Raw genomic sequence first — 11743 nt, forward strand, 5'->3', positions numbered from 1 at the left:
GAGTGGTATTGATGGCGTCTTCTGTGGATCTATTTGCTCTGTATGCAAACTGGTAGTTGTCAAAAGTTGATGGAAGACAGGAAATAATGTGACGGCGCACCAGTTTCTCAAAACACTTCATGATGATTGGAGTCAGTGCAACTGGTCTATAGTCATTCAAACTACTGATTGTGGATTTTTTAGGCAGAGGGACAATAGTTGACGACTTCAGGCAGGGTGGGACAATAGACTGGTGTAAGGACTTATTGAAGATCTTAGTAAAGACCCTCGCCAGCTGATCCGCACAGCCCTTCAACACCTTTCCAGTGATGCCATCAGGTCCAGCCACCTTCCTCGGATTCGCCATCCTCAAAACCTGTCTCACCTCATGTTCCTCTACCGTGAATGAGGGGCCCCTATGGGCTGGTGGCTGTAATACCGGCGTCTCAGGTGGCTCCTTCTCGAAGCGAGCAAAGAAGAGGTTAAGCTCCTCTGCCAGCAAGGGGTCACCGTCGACAGCACCAAGGTTAGGTTTGTAGTTGGTAATATGCTGAATCCCCTGCCACATCTGTCTTGTGTTGTTGCTCCTTAAATTATCCTCAATCCTCAGCCTATAATCCAATTTTGCCCGTCGAATACCCCTCCTCAAGTTTGCTCTTGCTACACTGTAAAGCTGCACCTCGCCTGACCTGAAAGCCCTGTTCCTTTCCCGCAACAGGCACTGGACCTCTCTATTCATCCAGGGTTTCTGATTGGGGTAAAACCGGATGGATTTATTTACTGTGACAGTGTCTGTGCAGTGATTGATATAGCACAGAACTGCCGCCGTGTGCTCCTCCAGGTCTGAACTATCGAAAATATCCCAATTGGTTCTCTCAAAACAGTCCTGCAGCTGGTGAATAGCACCTTCAGGCCAGATTTTAACAGATTTTAATATTGTGGGAGCCCGTTTCCTGAGTGGGATATATGCTGGTACCAGGAACAGAGACATATGGTCGGACTGGCCCAAGTGTGGCAGCTGTAAAGCCCTATAGCCGTGATTTACATTCGAATAAACTTTATCCAGTGTCTTGTCCCCTCTTGTGGGACATTTCACATGCTGATAGAGCGTTGGGAGCACTGTTTTAAGTTCAACATGGTTGAAGTCTCCCGCAATGATGTGCACAGCTTCAGGATACTTGTCTTGCTGGCTGCTGATAAGGTCCTGCAGGCATCCCAAAACCAAGTTGGCATTGGCATCTGGTGGCACGTACACACCAGTTAACATAACAGCTGTGAACTCCCTAGGGAGATAGGCTGGTCTACATTTAACAGCCACATATAAGGCCACTCCTCCCCCTTTCTTGTGTGGTCTGTTTCTCTTAAATAGATTGTATCCCCCCATTATTACATTCCAATCATGGGACTTATCCCACCAGGTTTCAGTGATGCCTATTATGTCATATTTAGTTTGCTGTACCAAGAGCTCAAGCTCATCTTGTTTATTTCCCATGCTTTGCGCATTAGTGTACAGACATTGAAGTCCATTAATCATTTCCCCGTGTCTCTTATTTAAGGATTTTTTCCTCCCACCACTAGGTCTGCGTGCTGTTTGCTCCATTTGGTCTATGACATTTGGATGATCATCCTCATCAATTGATAGACTCCTACCTTCAGGAGCACTGTCTCCCTCCCCCACATAAGTCAGTTTAAAGCCCTCCTGATGAGGTTTCTGAGATTTTTGGCAAAAACATTCCTCCCAACCGTTGTGAGGTGCAGCCCATTGCTTGCCAGAAGTCCATCTTCAAGAAACTGCAGTCCGTGATCTAAGAATCCAAACCGTTCCTATTTACACCATTTGCGAAGCCAGCTGTTCACTTCCACTATTTTTCCCTCTCTCCCTGGGCCACGTCGTTCAACTGGGAGGACAGATGAGATGACAATTTGTGCATTTAATTGCTTCAATTTCCTGCCCAGAGCCTCGTAGTCTCTTTTGATCTTCTGGAAGCTATTGCTTGCAGTGTCATTGGTTTCCACATGAACCAAGAGGAAGGGGTATTTGTCAGTGGGTTTTATGATTCCATGCAGTCATTCAGTTACATCTTGGATCTTAGCCCCGGGGAGACAGCACACTTCCCGAGACATCTTGTCAGGCCCACAGATCACTGCTTCTGTTCCCCTCAGTAGGGAATCCCCTATCACAACTACACTCCTCCTCTTTGGTTTGGTCGGGGTTCTTCTGTGAGCTGTCCGTTCCAAGGTTGCCTGCACATTCCCTGAGGACTGACTTTGCTGCTCGTCTTCATATACCTGATTGACTGTAATGAGGGAGGGATCCTCAAATGGAGTCTGTGATTCAAGAATTTGGACAGGTTGCAGGTTTCAAGTTGAATAAGATGAAAACCAAGGTTTTAGAGAAAAAATTAACTATGAATGAGAGAGAGAAGTTTCAGGAGGAGGCAGGAGTAACCTTGGTTAAAAAGGTGAAATACTTAGGGGTTAACATGACTGCTAAAAATGTGAATTTATTTAAGGATAATTATGAAAAATGTTGGATTGAAGTGAAAAAGGATTTAGAAGTATGGACAAATTTGAAGTTATCATTGTTAGGCCGAATTGCTGTGATAAAAATGAATGTGCTGCCAAGGGTGTTATTTTTCTTCCAAACATTGCAAATTTTGGATAAGATGGATTGTTTCAAGAAGTGGCAGAAGGATATTTCTAGATTTGTTTGGCAGGGCAAGAAGCCTCAAATAAAATGTAAGATACTAACTGATGCTAAAGAAAGAGGTGGATTTGCCCTGCCAGACCTTAAACTTTACTATGAATCAGCTGCTTTTTGCTGGCTGAGAGAATGGCTGCTTCTTGAAAACACTGAAGTGTTGGATTTAGAAGGCTTTAACAATGTATTTGGTTGGCATGCATATTTGTGGTACGATAAGGTAAAAGCACATAAAGCGTTTAAAAATCATATTGTTAGAAAAGCATTGTTTAATGTTTGGATAAGATATAAGGATTTGTTAGAAAAGAAAACCCCAAGATGGTTGTCACCAATGGAAGCGAAGGCACAGAAAAAACTCAATATGGAGGCCAAATGGCCGAAATATTGGGAAATTCTGGTGCAAGATGGAGATAGAATAAAATTGCAGAGCTTTGAAAAATTGAAAAACAAAGTGCGAGATTGGCTCCATTATTATCAAATAATGGAGGCATACAAATTGGACAAAAAAGTTGGTTTCCATGTGAAAAAATCAAAATTGGAAACAGAATTGTTAGATCCAAAAACCAAGAATTTGTCAAGAATGTATAACTTGCTGTTGAAATGGAACACTCAGGATGAAACGGTGAAATCAGCTATGATTAAATGGGCACAAGATAAAAAATTCCTTCCAGTAGCACCTTAAAGACCAACTAAGTTAGTTCTTGGTATGAGCTTTCGTGTGCATGCACACAAGTGTGCATGCACACGAAAGCTCATACCAAGAACTAACTTAGTTGGTCTTTAAGGTGCTACTGGAAGGAATTTTTTTATTTTGACTATGGCAGACCAACACGGCTACCTATCTGTAACTGGGCACAAGATGTTGGACATAACATAATGATGGCTGACTGGGAACGGTTATGGACCACAGGCATGACATTTACGGCATGTAATGCCCTAAGAGAAAATTTAATGAAAATGATTTATAGGTGGTACATGACACCAGTTAAGCTTGAAAAAATTTACCATTTGCCCGATAATAAATGTTGGAAATGTAATGAGACTGAAGGTACATTCCTTCACCTTTGGTGGACGTGCCCAAGGATTAAGACATTCTGGGAGATGATTTATAATGAAATGAAAAAGGTATTTAAATATACCTTCCTTAAGAAACCAGAGGCCTTTCTCCTGGGCATGGTCGGCCAATTGGTGCTAAAGAAGGATAGATTTTTTTTTATGTATGAAACAGCAAGAATACTCATCGCAAAGTATTGGAAGACACAAGATTTACCCCCCAGGGAAGAATGGCAGATTTAGTTGATGGACTACATGGAATTGGCGGAAATGACTGGCAGAATGTTCTTCGTCTTCCATGCTAGGGGAGAGGACTTCAAAGCGATTGTGTATTTCTAAACAATCAGAGCGAACCCTGGGCCTCCTACTTCTTTGAGTCACCTTTCTCCATATATCTGGCACCTGTGTTGGTGAACTAGCCTCCTTCTCAGGGGAGTCCCCTGTCTCCTCCTTGGTGGAGACGGTGTGCTCTGTTGCTTCCAAGAAGAGCTCCAGCTCTCTAATTCTTTGGAGCGTAGCTACACATTCCTCCAGTTGCTGGACTTTGTCTTCTAAGAAGGCAATTAACATACAATTGCTGCAGGTAAAGCTGCCTGCAACCTTTGGCAAGATGGCAAACATTGCGCAGGAACCGCAGGCGACTGCAGCTGTTCCCTCACCCTCCATCTTGAGAATGTGTCGTTGGGGGTGGCTACAGTGGTCCTCCATCTTAAAAAGAGTGAAGACAGGACAAATAACCCCCCCAAAAAACCCTAGGTCTCTCCCAACAAACGTTTGAGACTAGCTCCCCTAAATCTAAAATGTAAAATGTAAAATCTATATGTATTAGGAGAGATAAACCAATGGTTCACACTAGTCAGAAGGGAAAGGTTATATTCTCAATGTGGAAAGGGGGGTGGGTAGAGTCCCCTGAGAATTATTTCCACATTTCATCACACTCTAGACATGTGCAGAAGTGGTCCTGAAGCACAGCAGAAATCAATCCACTGGCTCCCTTATCTTAAGTAAATGGCACAGACAGTAATATGCCTGCCTACATCCTGCTTCTGGAAGCCTCAGTTCACACCTCTTGCTTATATCTGTTACTGATGGATGAAATTCTCTTCGTTGCAGTTCAGAAATAAGTCAACCTATCACCCCACTCCCAAATTGAGAAACAGTTTAGCTGATTTGGGGGGCAAACTGCATTTGAGCCTATCCGCCAGACGCTTCCCTCCCATTGCATTTACTGGGCTGGTGCTGAGCAAACCGCAGCACCAAAGGAAAACAGGCATCTGTCTCCCCCCTTTAAAAAAAACACCTACGTTTTCCTGGAGCTGCTTGTGACCTGGCCAGGTGCCAGAAGCAGAAGATTGAGACCTCCCTCTCTTTACTCCATATTTTCTGCTGCTGTGAAGCATCACCAATATCTACACCACAGGAGAAGAGAGAAGAGATGTAAATTGTTCTCCATTTCTATCTTGAAGTGTATTAGTTAAAGAAAGGCATTTCTCCTGTTCCATTTCTCTCACATTCTGCATAACAAACCATTTATGTCAGTTGCATAGCTGTGTAGCCTGCAATCTGACTACATTACTGGCTGTTGGTTAACTCTGCATGCATGCAGACTGCTTCTGTATTGGTTTTTGTCACTTTCACCCATTCATAGATGAAGAATCCTCCCCCCCCCCACACATTAATGTTTAGAAAACAAAAGGAACAATCATTCACAGCCATCATCACCTCAGCATAACAGAGGACTTAGAGAATATGTAAAATTTCTTTTTCTTCTCTCTGTCAAGTCTGTCAGTGGGAAAAAAGATATCAGAGTCCAAAGATGTCGTCAAATGAATAAAAATGCAAAATAAATAGTTACATGAACTAGAATAGCAACTGATGAAGTAGTACATACATTTCAGCAGCATTAAAAATTTAAAACAAACCAAAGTGGGAGTTTTTAAGTGGGGAATCTGACTCTGATAGTGTGTTGAAAAGATGAAAATTCATGCCTGGGACAGCATGAGTGAAATTCTTCCCTGGCTTAGATTAAATATGAGGGGTGTAACCTCATTTGATCTCATGTGCCCAAAAATATGATTCTTGGCAATACTACTAACAAGATTATTATAAAAAAATTCCTTCCAATGGTCTTTAAGGTGCTATTGGAAGGAATTTTTTTATTTTGACTATGGCAGACCAACACGGCTACCTATCTACTACAAGATTATTATATTTATGTATCTAACATTCAAAGAGCGCAAAGTCTTTGAAAACTTTTCTGTGATCTGCTTACCTTGGTTAGCTTTGATATTTCAGCCACATTCCAAACACTTTTATAAGATGTGCCACTTAATTATGGTGGCCCTTGTTATTCTTGTGCCCTGGATTCTTGGACATAGGGCTTGTTTTGGCAGTCAGGTCTGACAGACATCTGCTTTTGTGAAAAGTGTTGTTAGATTGCTGCACCCGCCATTGCCTTTTCCTTTGTCCTTAAGACTCAGACAAAGGCATTAAGTGATATGAATCCTTGTCCCCAGAAAGAGATGCGATACTGATCGCTGTGCTTGCATTCTAACAGTTTAGGAAAGTGTCATAACAGCAGCTGGCAAATGGGAAAATGCCAAATATAAGTGAGAGTCTTGCAGGTCAGTATGATTTACAGTGCTCCTGTAAATGCAGTTAGCAAAAGAAGTATTGTCGCAGAAACAGCAAAAACACAGCAAAACAGCCCAACTCTCTTTCAAACATGAGACCCGGCAATAAGTCTTGAAAATGCTTCTCTAACCATATTGCGTGCCTGTCAATTCATAAGGAAAGGTTTGTTGCAAGGATTGATGATAAAGAGTAATGGGAAAGGAAAAGGAGAAGGAGAAGAGATGATTGATGTCTGGAGAATATTGGATGCAATATATGTTGTATACAGCAGGCTACATATCAGTGACCCTCAGGATAATTTTTTTTAAGCCATGGTAAAAATTTGTAATAGCTGAGATACAAAATATTGTTTAAATGCTTGGTCCACTAAAGTGGGAAGGTTGTTTTGGAGCATGTGGTGTGGTGTAGTGATTAAGAGCGGTAGACTCGTAATCTGGTGAACCGGGTTCGCGTCTCCGCTTCTCCACATGCAGCTGCTGGGTGACCTTGGGCCAGTCACACTTCTCTGGAGTCTCTCAGCCCCACTCACCTCACAGAGAGTTTGTTATGGGGGAGGAAGGGAAAGGAGAATGTCAGCCGCTTTGAGACTCCTTCAGGTAGTGATAAAGCGGGATATCAAATCCAAACTCCTCCTCCTCTTATCCTGGTCAAGCACCCCAGCTCCCTCAACCGTTCCTCATACGGCTTGGTTTCCAGACCTTTGATTATCTTGGTCAAGGATAGCTCCATTAAAGCAACTGTAGATAATAGGGACTGTAAATGTGGTGCTAGATCAATGCAGAAAGAGAACCCATACATATACTCTGATGTTTGGAGACAAAAAGACTCTTCTGTGCGCTTTCTGTAACTATGAAAGCTCCCTGTTTGTTAATGCAATACTGTAGTACTATAGAAAGACACGACAGGAAGTGCATCTCCCAAGGCTGTAACCAGGAACAGAATGGCCAGATTTCACCTCAGCTTTTGAACTGCTAGATCCTGTTAGAAGCAGAATCATTCAAAACTAGCACTTTGCTTAGCTTGTATTTTTTTTTTTTTAGCCTCTATTTTAGCATACACTTGGAGGACCTTTTACATGGGTTTCCTCCAGCTGTTTGGGGAGGGTTTATTTGCTATGTGTGATGTGATACTACACTCACCATGTGTAGATGCATCAGGAAATACAATGCTTTGCTAATTTTTAGCATCATATTTACATTTTCAATTGTCTGCCAAAGCAGAATCACCCCACTCTATATTTTCCTGCCCTTTGCATCCATTCACGGTAGAGAGAACACCAATTTCTTTCCTGTTAAAGTAGGAATGTGTGGGATTTCACTGGTTACATTAAGACTGTATTCAGGTTGGTCTGTTGCAGTCAATTACACACACACACACACACACACATGTAATTGTTCAGTAGCACCATAGAGACCAACTAAGTTTGTTCTGTTTGTAGGTTACGACTGTACAGTTAAGATGTAGACAGCCCTCAAAATCCCTTAGCTATTAATCAAATCTCCAATTTCACCTTTACACTTTGCTTTGGGTCACCATGGCTGGCAATGTATTCAAAAGAAGTCAGCCTCCATTCAATTAAATTTATGGGCATGTACTGAGTTCCTTAGATGCCCCCAAAATTCAGTTATGAATTTCTCAAAATTTGGCAGGGCTTTATGGGCCAGTGAGGCAGCCACTGCACCTGAAGCCCCACCACACATGGCAACAGGGGCAAGAGGGGGTGGGGGGAGCAGTATGATAGCACAGTGATTGGGTTCAAATCAGGAATGGTGCCATCCTGGGGTGGCAGTGTGACTGATTCAGGATTCAGTGGCTCCTGGGCTGGGACAGCCTCTTAATATTCTGCTGGGAGCCACCCAGAGTGGCTGAGGAAACCCAGCCAGATGATGATGATCATCATCATCATCATCTTAGTTTTCCTGCCTCTAGAATAACCCATTTCAGGGTCTTATGCTGACTCCCATCAGCAGGAATCGCATGAGCAGCACTTCCACTCGGCTGCATATTCAGCAAGTAGAAGGGGAAGCACTGACAGACGAAGGCTTCGCTTCTTCAGCAGAGAATGACTTAGCTAGCAGAGCTGGGTGGGGGGAAACCTCAGTACCCACCCCCATGTCTCCTGGGTGCTGTGGTGCTGGATTCCTCCCTTGAGCAACATTCAGGACCAGGACTGGCCCGAGATGTTTTTCTGCTGCTGCCCCTGCAGCCCTTCCTGCTGCACAGTGTGCCCACTGCACATCCCCCTACCCCCTGCCTCGTCTTCCTCCGCTGCCCACCTGCCACACATGCAGCGGAGGAAGAGGAGGCTGACTGGTGCAAAACATGCCCCGGAAGGCCAGATCTGCTGCCTCAGCTCACTGCATGGATGGGCCGGCCCCATTCAGTGCCACATTACAACCCAGACCCCACTGAGTTTGGCTCAGGTGTGAAGAGTTTTTGCACCAGTCTGCAACTCCCACTACCACAGCCAGGGCTGCAAAGGGGCTGAGGGCACACAACTCTCTTTGAACCTGCCTTCAAATTTCCTGTGTCTTTCAGGTGCAGATGTGTGGCTGCGGAACTGCATGAGAAATCTTGCTGATTTCACTCATTTCTTTGATATCCCTCTGAGGGGGAAAAACTTCCAAGTTTACCTATTGTTACGGAAGGGGGGGGGCATGTCTTCTTCAGTACAATATATTTGCTCAATTTCTCTAGGACTCCATCACCCCTCCCCTGTCCTCCATAATCTCTCAAGTAATCCAGTCAAAATCACTCTGCCAAACCCTTCCTCCAGGCGATGCCAGGTGACAGACTATGCAAACATGGACCATTGCCTTCTCAGGATGTGCTTATCTGCGCATATCTCCAGCTCTCTGCATATTCATCCCTCCCTCCTCCATATGTTAATCTGTGTAACCCAACCTCTTCTTAATGTATTCATGATGTAACTGGGATGTATTTTGCACTGTATTCTGGGATATGGAGGGAAATTTCAAAAGTTCATGTCACCCCTTACTCTGGGTTCAATCTCGCCTTGAACCTGTTGCGCAATAAACTTGGACCTTCTGCAGTTTGCTCCTGTGTCCGGCTGAGCTCATTTTCTTCCGCAGGGACCCACGGACTTAGTCCGATGAGCTGGGTGGCAGAGTAACCCCGCACCCAGATTTTTCCGTAACAGTTGGCGCCGCAACGTGGGGCTTGCGGTTCTCCCGAGCTGCTGACTGGGGGCCCCGAAATCTTCAGCCGGCTCCAGGCCATTTTGCCTGGGAAGATCCTTTTGGACCCCCAGCCATCTTCTGGGCGGTAATCGAAAGCCCTAGGAGTTCAGCCGGGGAGCAAAAGAGGGATCCAGCCGGCTTATTCATCGATCCCGGGATCATCATAGAAGACGCGTGAGTATAAGGAAAAAGGAAAATCCAGTGCACTGGTGGGAAGGGGGTGGAAGTCTCCTGGCAACTGAATTCTCTGCCCTCCTCTCTATCGCTCCTTCTTGCCTTTCTCTTGGTCCGGTTAGTGAGAGAGACCGTGGACCGCTGCTCAACCCGAAAGGGGGGTTCTGAGCTCTATCCCTTTTCCTTAAAATCTCCAGCCAGCCGCACCAATTGGGAGCCCGAAAGTAAGACGGAGAGACCCGACTTGAAAGATAGCCGACTCTCTGCAACGGGCATCCCAGTTGAAAGCAAGGGGTTGGAGCTCTCTTTCCGAACTTCCCGAGCGTCCTTGCTAGGGGGCAGGAAGTGGTCTTGCTTTCTATCCTAATCCCAGCCGCACTGGTCGAGCTACATACCACGTGTACTGTAAGCTCGCTTCCAAAAGCAAGGGGGATTTTCGACCCGAAATTCTATCCAGGGACCACCCGATCTGGCACCGCATGGCGCGGGCGTCCAGTAGGGCCCCTTTTCCTGAGATGTGACGATAGGTAGGAGGTTGCCAGGAGGGATAGCCCATGAGGAATTGGGCAGGACCGGCAGAGTGGAAAGAGACCCCAGGTTATAGGAAATAAGGAAATAAGGAAATAGGAAATGGAACGCAAGGAACCGGATAGCTAGAGCTCTCTAAAACCCACTAAGGAAGTTGCCAGGCAACTAGAAGCCCCTTCTCCTCTTTACTATACGTCCCTGTACTAAGCATACCAAACCCCTAGACATACTAATCCTAATCAGCCCCTCTCTTTCCCCCTTCTCTATCCCAGACACCCCCCCCAAAAAAGGGGAAAAAAAAGCAACAACAGCAACGCATGCATCTATAAAGGGGTACCCAGTCAACCAAGCGTTGTGAGCCCTACCAGTCTGATTACCTGGTGGTGTGTTTGAAGAGGCAAGGAGGCTCATAAAACCATGTGGGACCTTCCTACTAATTTCACTTAATGAAGCCAAAGGTAGTGGCCCAACTCCTTGCAATAACCAACTAAAGGATGAGAATATATATGTTTACATGTTGTCTGTTATGTATGTTGTCTGTTAATACATATATGAGAATATGTATGTTTACATGTTGTCTGTTATGTGTGTTGTCTGTTCCTTCTGTCTCTGGCAGACTGCCTTTCTTAAGTGTGCATAGTTTAAACTGCAAGCTTGCTTCAAAATTTAAATCTAAGGAAGCCATGCTGGATCTTAGCAGTCCTAAATAAGACAAAAATTGAGAATGAAGTGTGCAAATGTTTACCCCACCTCTTGCTTTGCCCCAACTTTTGAGATTGTGAGTCTACAGTCTTATTTTGGAAGGTGCTGATAACCTAATGTTTCTGCTGCAAAAGCCTAGTTGAGCCAACTGCTCTCTCAAGCTAAAATGCAGTGTATGTACTTCATTAAGCATATGCCTATAAAAGTATGGTGTTCATTCTAAGAAAAATATTTGAATCCAGTTTTAACTTTGATTTGGTTGGACAGAAGAGTTATTGTAAGGCTCCTGATATCAGTCTCTATAAGACTTCATGGCCTCTTTTGTTAGAAAATGCCCCCCTCCCCCTTGTTTCACTCTGCCTCTTTCAGTTGTTTTCTCCCTTCTTGCTTCTGTGCCAGGTAAATTTACTCCCGAGTAAGCTTCCTTTAAAGGAAACTGCAAAGAGGGGAGGGGGGCAACACTTGTGTATTCCCTTTAAAAAATCAAATCTAGGGCTGCTTTAACTGTGCTTTATAAGAGATCCTCTCCCTATCTTACGAAAACTGTTCACTTCTTCCTTAAATATCATTTCAAACTCACTCAAACTATCTCAAGATCTGCAAAAAGGGTTCTGTGTAAAGTTATGTACTTTTATTTTCCTCTTCCTTAGTACATGATATGAGCATAGATGTTTCCTTTCCCAGCTGTAAATCTGTACTTAAATGTGTATGCCTCTCTGGTAGTACAAATCTTGCTATGAACCCTGTATTTTAGGGTTGGACTAGATGACCC

This window comes from Podarcis liolepis (assembly GCF_965112155.1).
Source record: "Podarcis liolepis genome assembly, chromosome: 4".
Lineage (NCBI taxonomy): Eukaryota > Metazoa > Chordata > Lepidosauria > Squamata > Lacertidae > Podarcis > Podarcis liolepis.